We start from the raw sequence: 18,046 nt of genomic DNA, 5'->3' as shown, positions 1-18,046 counted from the left end.
TTCTAAAGGGCAGAAAACACATAGAATCATTCTTAATAGTGATTTAATCATGATATAAAGCAGTTGGTTTTGAAATAATCCACATTGCTTTGTCAGATTCATGTGCATTACTTCATATTTGTTTTTGCTTGTGTCATGAAAATGAATGATTTGTGGTATTGCTTATTTGGGTCTTATTTCCATTATATTTTTGTCGTTTTTAATTAAAAATGTTTAATCTTAAAATAGTTTTAGACTTAAAGAGAAATTGCAGAAATGTACAGAGATTTCTTTTATTCCCTTTACCGAGCTTCTCCTAATGTTAACACCTTACATAAACATAATCATAAACCAAAGGAAATCCACATCACTACAATATTAACTAAACTACAGATCTTATTTGGATTTCACCAGTTTTTCCCCTAATGTCCTTTTTCTGTTTCAGAATCCAATCACGCATTGCATTTAGTTGGCATGGCTCCTTCGTCTTCTCCATTCTATAACAGTTCTTCAGTCTTTCTTTGCTTTACATGAACTTGACGCTTGACAAGAACACTGGTCAGTTATATCTTACATAGAATGTCTCTCTCAGTACAGGATTCCCTGACGGTTTCTCTGGAGTAAATTGAGGTTATGTTTTTGACAACACCACCATATAAGTATGCTGTACTCTTCCCAGTTCATCATTTCAGAAGGTAAATGGTGTTGAAATGTTTTATTACTGGTGATATCATCCTCGGTAAGGTGGTATCTGCCAGGTTTCTCTACTATAAAGTTGCTCTTTTTCCCTTTGTAATTAATCTTTCTTGCCATTACTTTAATTTTTAAAATTTTTATTTTATATTGGAGTATGGTTGATTTACAATGTTGTGTTAGTTTCAGGTATACAGCCAAGTGATTTAGTTAAACATATACATATATTATTTTTCAGATTCTTTTCCCATATAGGTTATTACAGAGTATTGAGTAGATTTCCCTGTGCTATACAGTAGGTCCTTGTTGATTATCTGTTTTATATATAGTAGTGTGTATGTTAATCCCAAACTCCTAATTTATCCCTCCCCCCACCTTTCCCCTTGAAAACCATCAGTTTGTTTTAATAGAAATAATTAAGTTTCTTAAAATTATTAAGTTTTATTTATTTCTTTTTCTTACTTATTTTCTTCTAAAATTATTTCTTAAAATAATTAACTTAATTTTAACAGAAAACAAACGTGGAAGAGATAAAAATTGTTCTGTTTCCTCAAATACTTTGTGAATATTTGGTGTAAATAGCATAATCTTATAAGTTTTCTAATTTTAACATCTTGTTTTCAGTTAGGTTGGGAAATGACTTTTTTTTTTTAAACCTTAACATATAATTTCAGAACACCTATTTAACTTGAAGTTTGCTGCAAAGGAACTTAATAGGAATGCCAAGAAATGTGATAAAGAAGAAAATGCTGAAAAGGCCAAGATTAAAAAGGTAAGTAATTTTTTTTTTTTTTGTGGTATGCGGACCTCTCACTGTTGTGGCCTTTCCCGTTGCAGAGCACAGGCTCCAGACACGCGGGCTCAGTGGCCATGGCTCCTGGGCCCAGCTGCTCCACAGCATGTGGGATCTTCCGGACCGGGGCACGAACCCGTGTCCCCTGCATCGGCAGGCGGACTCTCAACCACTGCGCCACCACGGAAGCCCCAAGGTAAGTAATTTTTAATCTTTTTACTTTTTTTTAAACTCATGAAATGAGCACAGTTATATGATGGAAGAGTGGTTGTTTTAGTTTATTTTACATTGAAGAAGGATGACTGGCTTTAGCATTTTAAGCCAAATATCTATTAAGTAAATTATTTATTATTTGACATAATTAATAATGGCTTTTTTGTTTATTTCTACTTATGTGTGCAAGTATGGCTCATAACACAGAGTATAACTGTACTGTTACCTAACTGTTCTATTGCCTAGATCTAATGACTGTCCTTTGGTTTGTAGCCAGAACCACTGTTACTGAGAAGTATAAAGTCTGTATGTCAGAATAATATTTCACATTTTTTGGCTCATTTGAATTTCTTTAGTCTCTAAAGTTTTGTGTTTTTTTTGTTTTTTTTGTTTTGTTTTTTTTTGCGGTACGTGGGCCTCTCACTGTTGCGGCCTCTCCCGTTGCAGAGCACAGGCTCCGGACGCGCAGGCTCAGCGGCCATGGCTCACGGGCCCAGCCGCTCTGCAGCATGTGGGATCTTGCCAGACCAGGGCACGAACCTGTGTCCCCTGCATCGGCAGGTGGACTCTCAACCACTGCGCCACCAGGGAAGCCCAAGGTTTTATTTTTTTAACATCTTTATTGGAGTATAATTGCTTTACAATCATGTGTCAGTTTCTGCTGTATAATAAAGTGAATCAGCTATGTGTATACATATATCCCCATATCCTCTCCCTCTTGCGTCTCCTTCCCACCCTCCCTATCCCACCCCTCTAGGTGGTCACAGAGCACCCAGCTGATCTCCCTGTGCTATGCGGCTGCTTCCCACTAGCTGTTTTACATTTGATGGTGTATATATGTCAGTGCTACTCTCTCACTTCGTTGCAGCTTACCCTTCCCCTTCCCATGTCCTCAAGTCCATTCTCTACATCTGCGTCTTTATTCTTGTCCTGCCCCTAGGTTCATTAGAACCATTTTTTTAAAGATTTCATACATATATGTGTTAGCATACGGTATTTGATTTTCTCTTTCTGACTGACTTCATTCTGTATGACAGACTCTAGGTCCATCCCCCTCACTACAAATAACTCAATTTCATTTCTTTTTATGGCTGAGTAATATTCCATTGAATATAAGTTTTATATATACATAGTACATAGAATTAATGTATATTGTGACTTGTGCATTGTGTATTTTCTAGGATTCACAGGACTCAGCATATAGTTGGACTCATGGCTATGACATATTACACTAAAGGATACAAAGGGAAAACACATGGGGTGATGTCTGGAGGAATCCAGGCTTAAGCTTCCAAGAGTTCTCAGTGGAAACACACAGGACAAGCTTAATTCCTGCAGCAACAAATTGTGACAACATATGTTAAATGTTGTCTACCAAGTAAGTTCTCCTGTGACTAGGAGTCCAAGGCTTTTATTGGTAGTCACGCAGGGATCCTCTGCCTAGCACACACCAAAATTCCAGTCTCCCAGAAGGAAATCCATTGTTTGGCATAAACCACATTGTTTGTATAAAGAGTTTAGACACAGTGAGCCATTCTTAACTGTTCTGGGAAAGATGGAAACCTTCCCCAAATCCAAGTTCCTAGATGCTAGTTACACGCCAAACTTGCAAACAGACGTTTCGAAGGACAGCAGACTCAGGCTTGCTGTGTTAACTCTTTTCTGCACACGTGTATTTTTATATCTATTTTTAATATTTTATTAACTTACTCTGATCTTTGGTAATAGCGTATATCCTACCCATAAATTGAGTCACTTTGGGTATTTTATGCTCTTAATAGAGAAAACTTTATGGGAAGAAAACTTTCAGAAAAGGAGAAAGAAATAGTTAGGCTGAGTTAGAAGAAAAAATACTTAAAATTGATGTATTAGCATCATCCTTTTCTAAAAGTATAAGCCCAACTATTTCAAGGAAAGAGAAAGCATAAAAAAGATTTTGGTCTTACATTTTTGTATATTGAGGAAATTAGAAATAATCTAAAAATAATTTTTGAATTTTCAAATCTCAGGCAAGCACAGCAGTATTAAAACGTGCATATTCCCAACAAACAAAGTCCAGGCCCAGATAGTTTTACCGGTGAATTATACCAGACATTTAAAGAATTAAAGTACACCTTTGAACAACACAGGTTTGAACTTCACAGGTCCACTTGTGCACATATTTTTTTCAACCAAGATGTACTATAGTACTACACTATTTATGGTCGGTTGAATCCACAGATGCAGAACTGTAGATACAGAAGGCCAACTGTAAAGCTATACATGGATTTTTGACTGAGTGGGGTTTGGCACCCCTAGCCCCGTGTTGTTCAAGGGTCAACTGTAATACCAATCAACCTCAAACTCACTCATCCAAAAAATTAAAGAGGAGGGGACACATCCAAACTCACTCTATGAGGCCAGCATTACCCTGATACCAAAACCAAACAAGGAAACTACAAGAAAAGAACATTATAGGCCAATAGCCCTGATGAACATAGATGTAAAAATCCTCAACAAAATAGTAGCAAACCAAATTCAACAATGCATTAAAAGGGTCATACACCATGATTAAATGGAATTTATTCCAGGGATGTGGGGATGGTTCACCATCCACAAGTCAATCAGGGTGATATACCACATTAACAAAATGAAGGATAAAAATCATATAATCATCTCAATAGATGCAGAAAAGGCATGTGACAAAATTCAACATTCATTCATGATAACAGCTCTCAACAAAGTGGATGTAGGGGGAATGTACCTCACCATAATGAAAGCCATAGATGACAAGCCCACAGTTAGCATCATACCCAAGGAAAAAAAGCTAAAAGGTTTTCCTCTAAGATGAAGATAAGGATGCCGACTTTTACCACTTCTGTTCCACATACTGCTGGAAGTCCTAGCCAGAGCAGTTAGGCAAGAAAAAGAAATAAAAGACATCCAAATCAGAAAGGAAGAAGTAAAACTGTCTCTATTAGCAGATAACATGTATTACATATAAAAAAACCCATGGCATTATATATAGAAGAATCCACCAAAAAAAAATTAGAATAGATGCAATAAAGTTGCAGGATACAAAATCAATATACAAAAATCAGTTGTGTTTCTATAACTAATAATGAACTATCAGAGAAGTTAAGAAAACAATCTTATTTACAATTTCATTAAAAATAAAATACCTAGGGAAACTTAACCAAGGACCTGAAAGACTACACTGAAAACTATAAGACATTGATGAAAGAAATTGAAGAAGATGCAAATAAATGGAAAGATATTCCATTCTCATGGGTTGGGACAATTAATATTGTTAGAATGTCCATACTGCTCAAAGCAATCTACAAATTCAGTTCAATCCCTATGAAGATGCCAATGGCAGTTTTCATAGAAATAGAACAAACAGTCCTAAAATTTATATGGAACCACAAAAGACTCTGAATATCCAAGGCCATCTTGAGAAAGAACAAGGCTCAAACATCATGCTTCCTGATTTCAAACTATATTACCAAGCTGTGGTAAATGAGACAGCATGATATTGACATAAAAACAGACACGTAGATCAATGAAACAGAATAGAGAAATCAGAAATAAACCCACACATTTATGGTAATTTATTTGCAACAAAGGACCCAAGAATATACAATGGGGAAAGGACAGTCTCTTCAGTAAATAGTGTTGGGAAAGCTGGACAGCCACATGCAAAAGAATAAAACTGGACCACTGTCTTAAAACATATACAGCAGTTATCTCAAAATGGATTAAAGACTTGAACTTTAAACGTGAAGTCATAAAACTCTAGAAGAAAACGTAGATGGTAAACTCCTTGATACTGGTCTTGGCAGTGATTTTTTGGAATCGACACCAAAAGCAGAGGCAACAAAAGCAAAAATAAAGAAGTGGGACTTCATCAAACAAAAAAGCTTCTGCGCAGCAAAGGAAGCCATGAAAAAATTTAAAAGGCAACTAACTCTATCCTAAGTTAAAAGTGGGAGAAAATATTTGAAAACCATACAGCTGATAAGGCGTTTACATCTGAAATATGTAAAGAATTTATACAAGTCAAAAGCAAAATACCAAACAATCTGATTTAAAAATGTGTAGAGGATCTGAATATACATTTTTCATAAAAAGACATACCAATTTGCCAACAGGTACATGAAAATGTTCTCAATATCACGCATCATCAGGGAAATGCAAATCAAAGCACAATAAGACATCACTTCACACCTGTTATCAAATGACTGTCATCAAAAAGACAAAAAGTGGCTTCCCTGGTGGCGCAGTGGTTGAGAGTCCGCCTGCCAATGCAGGGGACACAGGTTCATGCTCCGGTCCAGGAAGATCCCACATGCCACAGAGCGGCTAGGCCTGTGAGCCATGGCTGCTGGGCCTGCGCGTCCGGAGCCTGTGCTCTGCAATGGGAGAGGCCACAACAGTGAGAGGCCTGCGTACCACACACACACACATACACACACACACACACACACACACACACACACACACAAAAGACAAAAAGCAAAAAGTGTTGGAGAGGTTGTGGAGCAAAGGGAACCCTTGTGCACTATTGGTGGGAATATAAATTGGTGCAGCCACTATGGAAAACAGTATGGATGTTCCTTGAAAAGTGAAAATTAGAACCTACCATATGGTCCAGCAATTCCACTTCTGGGTATTTATCTGAAGGAAACAAAAACACTAACTCAGAAAGATATATACACCCCCACGTTCATTGCAGCATTATTTACAATAGCCAAGACATGCGGGGCTTCCCTGGTGGTGCAGTGCTTAAGAATCCACCGGCCAATGCAGGGGGCACGGATTCAAGCCCTGGTCCAGGAAGGATCCCACATGCTACAGAGCAACTATGTCAATGTGCCACAAGTACCGAGCCTGTGCTGTAGAGCCCGTGAGCCACAACTACTGAGCCCACATGCCACAACTGCTGAAGCCTGCGCGCCTAGAGCCCGTGCTCTGCAACAAGACAAGCCACCGCAATGAGGAGCCTGCACACCGTGATGAAGACCCAATGCAGCCAAAAATAAATAAATTAATTTTTTAAGAAAGACATGAAAACAACCTAAGTGTCCATCAATGGATGAATGGAAAAAGAAAATTTGGAATATATATATATATATATATATATATACACACACATATATATATATATATATATAAAGTCGAATATTATTCACCCATAAACAAGGAAATCCTGCCATTTGCAACAACATGGATGGACCTTGAGCATATTATGCTAAGTGAAATAAGTCAGAGAGAGAAAGGCAGATGCCATGTGATCTAACTTATGTGGAATCTTAAAAAAAAAAACTCATGGATAAAGAGAATAGATTTGTGGTTGCCAGAGGAAGGAGGTGGGGGGTGGGTGTGTGTGAAATGGGTGAAGATGGCTGAAAGGTACAAACTATCAGTTATAAGTCCTGGGAATATAATGTACAGCGTGGTGACTACAGTTAATAATACTTTATTATATATTTGAAAGTTGCTAAGAGATCTTAAAAGTTCTCATCACAAGAAAAAAAATTGTAGCTATATGTAGTTATGGATGTTAACTAGGAAAAAAACTTGGAAAGTGTTTGAGGTTGCATATACTAATGTATTTATCACATTGGTGTTTATATTATTGAAGAATTGGAAACAAACTAAATACCCAGCAAACAGGGATCTTAACTGTTCCATGTGCTCTAATTTCAGTCACTTATGTACCCTATCGATTTTGCTATACTGGGGTACCATCTGAGCTATTTAACATTTTTCTTTAAATTGACTTTTAACTTCATACCTGGCCATAGCTATTACAGTATAGCAGAAAGCATGGATCTGTGCTAGTCATATCCATTTCAGATATACATTTAAATAAATGCATGATTAAAATGAAGATACTTATGTCTGTGTAACATCTAAAATAATTTTATGTACTATCAGTAGTGTTTTTACCACACATGAGGAAAGCCCTGATTAATGGTACATGCATACAACACAGCCTCTTTTTTTCTTTCAACACAGTCTTTAGAGTGATGATGTAGTTATATATTTATTGACTTAAAAAATTTTAATTAGGTGAGAAAACAGTATGCTCTGATGCATATACTCTTGTAATTTATATTGTAATATTTCAATAAATAGGTTTATGTACTTGGAATACTTTATACTGAAATATTAATAGTGGTAATGGCTGAGTGATTATGGGAAAAATTTTAAACTCTATATTCTAATTTGTTAAAATGTTAATGAGTATATATCTTTTAGTCATAAATAAAAAATTAAAGGGCTATAAATTCTCCTTTTATTTCCTAAAAATACTAATTGTAAAAGCTCTTAAATATTAAAAATATGTTAGTTGGGCATTGTTTTCCTCTTTCTAAAATATCTACTTTTGCTCCCTATATTTACTTTTGGTGTTTGTCTTCACTGTTTACTTTTGCTGTGTTTAAAACAGGCCATTCAGAAAGGCAATACAGAAGTTGCAAGAATACATGCTGAAAATGCAATCCGCTAGAAGAATCAAACAATTAATTTCTTGAGAATGAGTGCTAGGGTTGATGCTGTGGCAGCCAGAGTTCAAACTGCAGTTACAATGGGCAAGGTAAGCCTTAATATCTGTAAATAATAGGAACTCTTGATTTAAGTTATTGGAGGTATTAAGAATTGTCAGAAATCTAAATCTACTGCAAAGTGTTACAAAGGTACTCGCCTTCCTGGGCAGGAGAAAGATAGTCAAAATGCTTACTGAGGAAACCGATTTTGGCAGTGGCTTTTCAGCTAAGGTCTAATTAGTTGTCTTCCAATGAATAGTCAAAGATAAAAGATAGTCGATGCCTAGACCAGAAATACATAGTGTACTTTTACTGTTAAGGAAACGATAGATAAATTTTATAAGATGATCTACAAGTAATATAAGAAACTACATAAATTTTGAGGTTGTTTATATTATAGGATTCTCAGTCTTTTTTTTTATACTCCCAATAGGTAACCAAGTCCATGGCAGATGTAGTTAAGTCTATGGATGCTACATTGAGGAGTATGAACCTTGAAAAGGTAAAAAAGATAAATAAATATATTGATGTTCAGATAATATCTTTTCAGAGTAAGTTTTTTTCTTATGACCATATTTCTTTTTGCAGATTTCTGCCCTGATGGACAAATTTGAACAGCAGTTTGAAACACTGGATGTTCAAACGCAACAAATGGAAGACACAATGAGTAGTACTACAACCCTAACAACACCACAAGTAAGAATAGTTTCTCTACTTACACTAACTTTTAAAAATTACCCAAGTTCAAAATATAATGGCTTTGTGAACCTAAATCATCTCTAGAATGTGAAGTAAACATGGTGTATCCCCAAAATGCAAGTAGGAAGTTATGCTCTGACCCTGGATTCCTAAGGACATGTTAGAAGATGACATTTCCTATCTTGTTTTGAAGTTCTAAGAATTATTATAGGTCACATGTCTAGAGAGTATGGAACTTGGTTCTGCCCTGCTGCCAGTGGTCCTTATTGATAAAAGCATTGAACTAGGGACTCACTGAGGCCAGTGGGTATTAGGTATTATCCTAACCCCAGTTAAGTCATCTCATTGCAGATATTCTGCTTCCTGCCTACTCTTTAGGTATGTTATTAGGCATAGATCACAGATGAACAAATAGTAAATTATAAGATGAATTATTTTTCAGAAAACTAGGATGTTTTCTAGGATGTTGTTACATCTGCAGCTTAGAGATGTGCTACAGAGAAAATTAAATTTGAAACTAGTTTGGATGTCATGTGAGCCAGAAATAAAGATTTTGTGAAACTTGAATATTAAAATAGAAGATTTATATCATTACCAATCTTCTTTTTGATCCCAGCACCTATCACATAGTTCATCAAATAAAAAACTTGTTATCACTACATAAGATGATAATATGGATAATTTACAAAACAGGTTAGGAGAAAAATCAATAGCCATCCATCAGAATTTTACTGAAGGTGATGCCTTTCACTAAGAGGTAAATAATAAGAGAACAAGCTTATATTCATGTTTTAGAGTTAAGAAGAAAGTATTCATGTATATGTCTTATAGAGAGCATATATATAGTCATTACGTTTATACCTCCTCCAGAGCCTTGCTTCCCCAAAGTGTGGTGCAAAAATCAGGAACATCTGTATCATCTGGGAGCTTATTAGCAATGCAGAAATTCAGACCCTATCCACAGATACATTGAATTGGAATCATTTTAATAAGATTTACAGGTGATATTTATGCCCTGATTTTGAGAAGCACTGTCCTAGAGTTTCTGATTCTTATTCAGGCACCTTAGGTGATTTTATGGTCAAGATTAGGAAAACACAAGGGGACTGGAAAAATGACTTGAAGTCAGGACACTTGGATTTCTAATCCCTACTCTGTCACTAATTAAGTTTGGGACCTTAAGATACTCACTACCTTGGGCCTCAGTATTCATAGCTGTAAAATGTAGGGTTGGATTTGATGATATCTAAATGCCTTTTAGCTCTGAAAAATCTTGAGATTCATTCACCTAACATTTGCTAAGCACCTTCTCCTGTTTCAGGTATTGTGCTAGGTGCTGGGGATATTCAAGTATATACAAAACATTTTTCATAAAGAGTCAACCAAAATTTACAACAGAAATGGGCATGCTTAGATGCCCAAATTCTCATACCTTGCTAATGAGTAATTAGAATTTAAATTAGCATATTCACTTTGGAAAAGCAATGCGGTAATATCTACAGTCCATTCTTAACATAGCAGCCAGAGCAATCCTGATAAAACAAGTCAGATCATGTCATTCTTCTGCTCAGAACCCTTCAGTGGCTCTGCATGTCTCTCAAAATAAAAGCCAAATTCTTTATGGTGGCCTATAGTGCCCTCTAGGATCTGCCTCATCCTGCTTCTCTGACCTTATCTCCTATTATTGCTCATCACTCTACTAAGATATTGGCTTCCTTGTTATTTCTCAAACACACCATGTACATTTCTTCCTCAAAGCCATTCACTTGCAGGTTCCTCTGCCTGAATCTTCTTCATCTGTCTTGCACTCATCCTCATTGCCCACTCCCCCACCTCCTTCAGTTCTTTGTTCAAATGTCATTTTCTCAGTGAGGTCTTTTAAGATCATCCTACTTAGAAGTACACCAGTGGCACATCCACTGAGTGCTGTACTCCCTATCTACCATCCCTGCTTTATTTTTCTGCATTGTACATATCACCTTCTAATAAACCACATAATTTAAAAAGTTTTTATTTGCCCCTCCCTTTCATGTGCACACACTAGAATGTAAGCTTAATGAAGGCAGGGATATTTTTAATTATTTTTGTTTACTGATGTATCCCTAACACTTAAAATGATATCTGGCATAAAGTAGGTGCTCAGTTAATATTTGTTGAATAAATCAGAGTATATGAAAATGCATGTGACCTATAACCTAGTACTTCTATTTTTAAATTTATACACAAAAGACCTACATGTGTATAAACATACTTCTACATAAGAATGTTCATTGCACTATTGTCTATAATCAGGAGAAATTAGGAGAAAATGTCTAAATGTCCAGAAATAAAATGGATAAATACAGTTGAGAGTATTTTATATTACAGTACTATACAGGAGTGAAAGTTAATGAACTAGAGCTCTAGATCTCAATATAATTAGATCTTATAAGGTTGAATTAAAAAAAACAAGGTGCAGAATAGTATACTTAGTATAATGCCATTTAAGTAAATTTTAAAAACACAAATAATGGTATTTTAGATATGAAGTAAAAACAACACAATCTAAATGCACAGAAGTATTTGATCTATTATTTTCTGAACTTCTTTATATTTTGCAGGTGAATGAAAGACAAGAGAGACTAAGGCCCAACAACATTATTAGAGGTTTGCTTAAAATTTGGTACCTTGTGGTAGAGCTGTAACTATGTCTTAGAGCTCCTACCTGTATGTTCAAAATATTTTAAATAAGTTAAAAACAAGTTTTTTTAAATTAATTGGACTCTATTCCCTGAGAACTCCTGTACTGTTGTAAATATCTAAATACTTATATTTTATTCATCTCTAGATACTTTAAAAAGTAATCCTTAAAAAAAAAAAAGTAATCCTTAATATCAAATTTGCATCAACTAGCAGAAAGGACAGTTATGATTAATCTAAAATTTAAGTCTGTTACATTTTAAATACGAGCAAAGTTGGTTCACTCCATTAGAGAGCTACATTACTCAGATTCAAATTATATGTGAATATCACTGTGAATATTTTTCACATAACCTCATAGTTTAAGGCTTTATAATTTAACATTCATAAATAAATCATTTTATGAGATAATTCAGCTCCCTCTGGTGGTAAAAATTTTTTTAAAAACTTTCTTTTAAAAACTGTAGATCAGTTCCCCCTTTTTAAAGCTAGGTCAGAAACAAAAACTACCCAAAAAGCAAATACCATTCAAATACAAATTCTTATTTTTTTATTCTAGAACCAGGTGGATATGCTGCTTCAATAAATGGCAGATGAAGCTGGGTAAGAAATTATTCAGATGCTTTTGAAATAATCTTGATTTAATATCTACAAGTCCTACAATTATGTAATGTGGATAAAAATATCACCAATGGTCAGAGTTAGGTTTTTGACCCTAGAATTTAGTGCTTCAAGGACCTTTAGAACATCCAGCTCTTTGTCATGCTCATAAAAATATGACTTTGTTCCAATCATCTTAGTATTTTCTTAAAAATCTCTGGAGATAGATTCGGTTAGTGTGTGATAAGAAATGAAGGAAGGTGACTGAGGGAGGCAGGAGTGTTTAAAAAGTTTCCTCTGTACGGTCTGTGTTCAGCATATCTCAAATGTTTAATTGTTTTTAATAGGATCTTCCAAAAGAATTCTACTATGATCAGGCCATTAAGTCTTAAGCCAAGTTTGAGTCCTGCAAACTGAGCAATATGTGCAAAACATCCAAGGAGTTCAAAAGATGGCAGCATTTCATTGTTGTACATGGTTATTTGTTGTTTAAAAAAGTAAATAATTAACACCCTTTCTGGCCCAGCTATTAGAAATAGGGTATCTGTTAGGCTATTTATTTTAGGCTCTTCATGTTTGAGGGGAATGACTTGACTGTAATATTATCAGTGCTACAGAAGTCATGTTATATCAGTATTCTCTGGTATTTTACTCAGTTCAAGAGAACATTATAGTAAAGAATTAAAAATATTTTTTCAAAGATAAAGATTAAAACTGGGTGATACTAAAGTTTTATGCTTTATCTTCAAATGTAGAGTAATAGGTTGAAATAAGGTTCTTAAAGACACCTGGAAAATAGAGTTGATTAATATTATTCTAGTGTTGAAACTAATGCTTAATTAGAAAGAACTTAATTAGTTACCAGCTCTTTAGTTCACTGTTGTATCTCTCATTAGTGGGTTAAAACCTAGGTTAATAAAACAGGTTTGCAATATTTGAGAACAGGGCCAGAGGGTAGGTGGTACACTATTTTGCTTTGTTAGTATCTAATATAGCCCATATCCAACAAGGAGTTAGTAAGAAGGATGATTTTTAAGTATTATAGGAGAGACTAAGGCATGTGTAAAAAGACTCCATTTTATTAATATGAGGCTAAGAACTTGTTTCTCTTTGTACCAAAGACGAAATAAGAAGATTGGGCTTGAAAATAGAGCAAGGGAGGTCTTTCAAAACGAATATTGCCGTATCACAGCCTTACTGACTCTCAGTGGAAATCAAGTTCAGTAGACAACTTTTTTATAAAATTTAGAATAGGATTTCTCAAACTTGACACTGTTGACATTTTGGGCTAATAATCCTAGGGGCTGTCCTATGTATGTAGGATGTTTAGTAGTGTCCCTGGCATCTACCCACAAGTAATATCACCCCTCCCCCCCAGGTGTGACAGCCAAAAATGCCTCCATACAATGACAAATGTTCCTTGAGTGTAGGGAGCCAAAATCGAGTGATTACTTCTGTCAATAATGGGTGGTGACTGGAGCAGTAGAAATAGGTAGAACCATTGATGTCGAAATACCCATCCTTATAGATGTTTAAGTATAGCAAAATTTTAGTATACTATATCTTTACCTTTTAAATAACAATCTGTCTCTAGAATCTCCTAATGACGAAGTTACTGTATTCACTGTAGTGTTTTCAAACTGGAATTGGCATACACTCGTCTAGAGACAGGCAGAAAGAGTAGTTTGTATCCTCAGGAGTATTTATAATGGAGATTAAAATCGTGGCCTTGGAAGGAGACAAACCTGGATTTGAATCCTATCTGTCACTAGAGTGATCTTGGGCAAGTGTACTTAACTTTTCTAAACTTCAGTTATATGGGTAGATGCAAGTAATGATTTCTAGCAAGGGTAGCTCAGGATCTAAACACTGAACTTGTAGTTAGCTCAAATGTTAGATGTGGATATTGATCCTGAGGCTACATATGTCTAGCCTGTTTTATCTTTTTTTGGCACATTAATTTTCTTTACAGTAGAAGACACATAGTAATCTCCAGTAAATTCAGTACATTGGATAACCATTGTTTTGGTCTTTCTTTTTGTTCAGATGACCAGATCATTATCCTATATTTTATTCACTTTTCTATCATAAGATTATCATACACATGGGTTGCCACTAGGGCTCATCAAAAACTCTTTAAAATTAGTAATTCATTTATCCTAAGATGGACATTCAGAATATGTATTATTATTATTTTTTTTTTGCTGTACGCGGGCCTCTCACTGTTGTGGCCTCTCCTGTTGCGGAGTACAGGCTCTGGACGCACAGGCTCAGCGGCCATGGCTCATGGGCCCAGCCGCTCTGTGGCATGTGGGATCTTCCCAGACCGGGACACGAACCCGTGCCCCCTGCATCAGCAGGCAGACTCTCAACCACTGCACCACCAGGGAAGCCCAGAATTTGTATTTTTGAATTAATTAATTAATTTATTTTTGGCTGCATTGGGTCTTTGTGCTGTGCACGGGCTTTCTCTAGTTGCGGCGTGGGGGGGCTACTCTTCGTTGTGATGAGCGGGCTTCTCATTGCAGTGGCTTCTCTTGTTGCAGAGCACCGGCTCTGGGTGTGCGGGCTCTAGAGCGCAGGCTCAGTAGTTGTGGCACAGGGGCTTAGTTGCTCCACTGCATGTGGGATATTCCAGGACCAGGGATCGAACCCATGTCCCCTGTACTGGCAGGCGGATTCTTAACCACTGCACCACCAGGAAAGTCCCCAGAATATTTTTAAGTTCTATTTGCATCTATAAAATTGAACCAGTATTATGTTTATTTAAATTAAGGTAAAATGCTAGGTAGAATATTCAAATTTGCAATAAGCATGTTTTTGTAATTTATAATAACAATTATAAGCTTGTTATAATTAGATAAGGAGAAAAATGCTTATATTAACATTCATTTATGTTAATTATTTTAAAATTGTAGCCTTGATCTCAGTATGGAACTACCACAAGGTCAAACAGGTTCTTTTGGCACAGGTGTTAACTTCCATGGAACAGGTAGAAGTTGGATTTTATCTTGATTTGTATGAACTTGATGAATGAATTAAATATATGTGTATTTATATGTATATATAAGCAAATATATTCTCCTTTTATCTATTATAAAGAGTATTTTTCTACTATAATATGACATCATCGTAAATAAGCAAGATGTAATTAGCCTTTAACTCCTTAATGATGGACATTGCATGCATATTTCATTTAACAATTGAATTTGTTCCCCTTCATAGCCTTCTGCTCTATTAAGTTCTCCATTTATTTTGAAATGTTTAAAAAAAGTAAATTCTTAATATTTTTGTGTGAATTTTTGAGACAAGATTTTAAATCTTATTTGAATATGAGCTATTTAAAATATTAGTGATTTATATTTGTCACAGCCCTGTGACTTTTAATTTTTGCTTTCTCCAGGATGAACTATCACAGAGACTTGCTCGTCTGCGTGATCAAGTGTAATTTAAAGAACTGGCGCTTTTGTTTACTTCACTGGCTTCTGAAATATTTTGTGTGTATGTATAGATAAGTTTCACTCCAATTACAATAAGAATGCCATACATTACAGAATGCTTAACACTATTTGTATATAATGCTTTCTTTTACCTTGCTGTACTTTCCAGTACTTTAATTCCAGAGAGTTTCCACCTTGACAGATTTTACAGTTTTGTATATTATGTTGAAAAGTGCAAGAGACGGGTTTTTGTAGGTGTCTTAGACTGAGCTAGCATTAACTTGTTGTATATGAAATATCTTCCTCAAAAATTACATTAAAAAATCTAGGACCAAAGTACTACAGAATAAAGTACTTTATACAGAATAAAGTATAGAATAAAAGTTTTGGTTTCTTTTTAACTCAAGGTAGTTTTAAATCTCTGTCTACATTCACATGTGATGCATAAAAATAAAAACAGGGAAAATATGTTTACTTAATATGTTTACATAACCAAAAACACCTCATTTAGCATCATACAATGGACAGTGCTACTTTTTGTGTTTTATGTTTGTTTTTGCTATTCAAGCAGAAATTCAGTTGACTTTTAATCTGTATTCATCAACTTTTAAATTTAGATTACTATGAGAATCTTTACCTAGTAATTTAATGACTATTAATTGAATTCCTTAAATAAAAAAATGTTTCATTGATAAAAAATCTGCAAAATTAAATCAAAGAAATTAAGGTTTGCTCATTAAATATTTTTCTCTTTGGTAAATATCACTGTTAAGACTCACCAAGAAATTCAACATTTCATACTTTTAAATGAAAGTGAAACACATTTTTAATGATTACCCAATTTGCACTCAACCCTTGTTAGGTTGTATTTTAAAAGGAGATTAATTTGCATGGCCTTAACATCATTTACATTTCTCACAGAATTGTTGATTGGTTTTCAAAAATCTTGGCCAGTGTTTTTAAACCAACCAACAAAAAATAACAACAAAATTGAACCGACTCAAGTTACAACTATTGTTGATCCTTGAACAACGTAGAGGTTATGGGTTTCAAGCCCCCTTTGCAGTTGAAAATCTGCGTATAACTTTATAGCTGGCCCTCTGTATCTGTGGTTCCACATTCGCAGATTCAACAAAACACAGGTTGTGTAGTACTGTAGTGTTTATTGAAAAAAATCTGTGTATAAGTGGACCCACACAATTCAAACCTGTGTTGTTCAGGGGTCAACTGTACTATAAGTCCTGGTTAAATGTGTTCATCTTTTATCTTAAACAACTCATAACTGGAAGAAATAAAGTGGAAAATAAATAAATTGGAATAAAATGTTTTGCCCAGCTATGCAAATAACTTCCAGCCTAATGGAGGTCAGGAGCATAACATACACGGTGGGCAGAAAACTCATAAGATTGTAAAGAAGACTAGACTCTTGAAGGCCAGGATTCTTGGGGGAAAGTATTTGATGACCAGCTGTACTACTTGCCATCTCCCCAGGAATATCTATATTTTACCCAACTAAGATGAACAAATTAACATGTGCCTGCACTTTTCTGATGTAGCAGTCTCAAATGTGGAGAAGTGACCAAGTTAGATTTTAGAAAGTGTACTACTAATCTAGGTTAAGTAGGTAAAGTGTTTTTCCTTACTTAATGTATGATTGATCCATGAAAGAATGCCAATATTTCATGAAATTCTATTAAGAGCACGTCTGTTTAGGCATTCTTCGTTCAAAGTGCAATTATGGAGGCTCTTTTTCTTTTAATTTTTAAATTTAATTTAATTTATTTTTTTATACAGCAGGTTCTTATTAGTTATCCATTTTATACATATTAGTGTATATATGTCAATACCAATCTCCCAATTCATCACACTGCCACCCCCACCCCCCCGCCGCTTTCCCCCCTTGGTGTCCATACGTTTGTTCTCTACATTTCTGTCTCTATTTCTGCCCTGCAAACCGGTTCATCTGTACCATTTTTCTAGGTTCCACATATATGCATTAATGTATGATATTTGTTTTTCTCTTTCTGACTTACTTCACTCTGTATGACAGTCTCTAGATCCATCCATGTCTCTACAAATGACCCAATTTTGTTCCTTTTTATGGCTGAGTAATATTCCATTGTATATATGTACCACATCTTCCTTATCCATTCGTCTGTTGATGGGCATTTAGGTTGCTTCCATGACCTGGCTATTGTAAATAGTGCTTCAGTGAACATTGGGGTGCATGTGTCTTTTTGAATTATGGTTTCCTCTGGGTATATGCCCAGTAGTGGGATTACTGGGTCATATGGTAATTATATTTTTAATTTTTTAAGGAACCTCCATACTGTTCTCCATAGTGGCTGTATCAATTTACATTCCCACCAACAGTGCAAGAGGGTTCCCTTTTCTCCACACCCTCTCCAGCATTTGTTGTT

At 35.3% G+C, this 18,046-nt stretch overlaps 1 pseudogene; it reads left to right on the top strand.

Annotated features, from left to right (window-relative positions):
* LOC114906372 overlaps positions 1–16,027 on the top strand; it is a 30,511-nt pseudogene extending 14,484 nt beyond the window's left edge.
* The last annotated feature ends 2,019 nt before the right edge of the window (positions 16,028–18,046 follow it).

This window comes from Monodon monoceros, unplaced genomic scaffold, assembly GCF_005190385.1.
Source record: "Monodon monoceros isolate NGI ecotype Baffin Bay Population unplaced genomic scaffold, NGI_Narwhal_1 Super_Scaffold_22, whole genome shotgun sequence".
Taxonomy (NCBI): Eukaryota; Metazoa; Chordata; class Mammalia; order Artiodactyla; family Monodontidae; genus Monodon; species Monodon monoceros.
This window is presented reverse-complemented; position numbering and strand designations above follow the sequence as displayed.